This window comes from Rattus norvegicus, chromosome 5 (assembly GCF_036323735.1).
Source record: "Rattus norvegicus strain BN/NHsdMcwi chromosome 5, GRCr8, whole genome shotgun sequence".
NCBI classification, from domain to species: Eukaryota; Metazoa; Chordata; class Mammalia; order Rodentia; family Muridae; genus Rattus; species Rattus norvegicus.
The window spans coordinates 61,053,170-61,055,862 of record NC_086023.1 but is presented as its reverse complement, the minus strand read 5'-3'; positions in this window follow the sequence as shown (position 1 = coordinate 61,055,862).

Genomic DNA, 2,693 nt, shown 5'->3' with positions numbered 1-2,693 from the left:
GCCTGAGATTTAAAAAGTGATTTATTACATGTATGAATGCATACTAACACTTAACACTGTTAGATGCTGGCTTCTACACTTTTTCTTAGACTTTTGAGACAGTTGTATGTAGCCCAGGATGGCCCTGAACTCAGTGTATAAGTGAATTCTGCTACCTCCCAAATGCTGGGATGGTGGGTACGTGTCATCATGCCTGGCTTGGCTTCCGTATTTTATGTGTGGAAATGTGGTTATATAATCATTACCATGTGATGTGGTTATATAATCATGGGAGGAGATACTCCTCCCCCAACCCCCTTTTAAGATAAGGTCTCTCAAGTGAGTCCTGGAACTCACTCTGTAGACCAGGCTGGGGCAACTCAGAGATCCGCCTGCCACTGCCTCCCAAGTGCTGGGATTAAAGGTCGGCACCACCACTTTGACCTCCAATCTGCATGAGGATTCAGGCTCAGCGCTGGGTGTGGCCAGTTGTGTAGGGACTTGGGTGGGTGGCAGGTGAGCATCACGAGAAGCCACATTCAGGGACTCTGGTCTCCTCTTTTACCTTTGTGGTCTTTATTCTGTCCCTGCTGTCGTTAGACAGCTCCGCCCAGACTTGAACTGATTATGTACATCTCTGTTCCGTGGTGCGCTTGTGAAGAAGCATCTGTGCGCTGTAGTTCACATCACTTACAAGGCCCTGTAGCCATGGTCTGTGGTCACCTCTGACTTGTCTCTGCCCCCTTTGTCCTTGGTTCCTGTAAGTTCCTCTGGCCTCATTTCAAAACCATTCTGCTTTACCCCCAGAGCCTCAGGTCCTTGTACAAATGCAGTTGTCGGGAGGGATGGCTAGTGTGCCCTGTAGCAGGCCTGTAGCACGTGGTACTAGAGGTTTAGGTACCAGTGCCACCAGGGCTTGGGCCTCCTTTCGGCTTGGTTCACTCCTGCCATCTACATGCAGTGCCCTCTGCATGCCCAAGTGGCAAAGGAAGACGCCGAGATCTCAGAAACCTTCCTTAACCACTCCTTCCTGCTCTCGCCAGACACAGAGCAGGAAGCCTAAGCTTTCATCTAAATCCCTCACATGGCAGCTCCAACCTGTTTTCAAGAAAAGAGGTGGGGTTGGGGATTTAGCTCAGTGGTAGAGCGCTTGCCTAGGAAGCGCAAGGCCCTGGGTTCGGTCCCCAGCTCTGAAAAAAAGAACCAAAAAAAAAAAAAAAAAAAAAAAAAAACAAAAAGAAAAGAGGTGGCACTGCCCTAGCTCCTTGCCGTGGTACAGGATGACAGTTGCTTGGGCATTCATGTCTCAGTCCGCTGAGGCATCTGAAGGGGGAGCTTTTGCTTTGGGTATTTTTTGTTGTTGTTGTTTGTTTTTAAGATTTATTTATATATATATATGAGTACACTGTTGCTGCCTTCAGACACACCAGAAGAGGGCATCAGATCCCATTACAGATGGCTGTGAGCCACCATGTGGTTGCTGGGATTTGAACTCGGGACCTCTGGCAGAGCAGTCAGTGCCCTTAACCACTGAGCCATCTCTCCAGCTCCCAAGCTGTTCAGGTTTTGGTTGAGGTTTGGAGATAGGAGCTAGGACCTGGAGGAGAGAGGAAGAAAGAAGTGGGAGAAGGGAGGAGAGAAGAAAGGGACCTCAACTCCGAGAAACACCTTGTAGACAGAAAACCTTGCAGATGCTAGAGCATCCCCTTGGATGGAGAGTCTGATCATGGCGTGATGGATGTATCTGTTCCTCATGCACGAGGGCTACATGCACATATCTATGTGCCTGTGTCTGTGTACACAGGGCTTGTTTTTGCCTTCACAAGCAATCGCTGCCAATGAGGAGATCTGGGCTTGAGGAGTGTGGGGAGCCAGCCAGCCTGGGATGGTTTGAAACTGGATGTAGAGGTAGTTTTAAAGACTGGTGGTCTCGGACCTTCCAGCTCTCTAACTACCGAATGCTTGCTGATAACTTTCTGGCTAATTTTATGGTTAAAAATCAGTGGCTTGGGTTGGGGATTTAGCTCAGTGGTAGAGCGCTTGCCTAGCAAGCACAAGGCCCTGGATTCGGTCCCCAGCTCCGGAAAAAAAGAAAAAGGAAAAAGAAGAAGAAGAAGAAGAAGAAGAAGAAGAAGAAGAAGAAGAAGAAGAAGAAGAAGAAGAAGAAGAAGAAGGAGAAGAAGAAGAAGAAGAAGAAGAAGAAGAAGAAGTGGCTTGGGCCATTAATACCTGTTGCCTAGCATTGGGGAGCTAAGTTAAAAAAAATATATCTATATATATAGATATATAGATATATAGATATAGATATCACTCCCTTCTAAAAGGCTGGTTAACTCTTTGTGAACCAGAGAGGAAGGAAAGGAAAAAATTAAGATGCTTTATATAGGCAAATGTGTACATATACATTCACCTTTACACTTTCATTCACATTCTCATTTACACAGTCACACATTCTCATTTACACAGTCACAGCTCAACCACCTGTCTCATACACTCCACAAGTATTCATGCATACTTACATACATATACACACATACATACAGACATACATTTGGATGGATGGATGGATGAGGCAGAGCTTCCCAAGCCAAACAGTTCAACCAGAAATTGTATTTCTTTTTCTCTGGCTTTTTTTTTTATAACTTCTTAGACAAAAAAGTTCTTTAGAAAATTACCTCAGAGATACAATGTTACATAAAAAAGGGAGTTTCAGA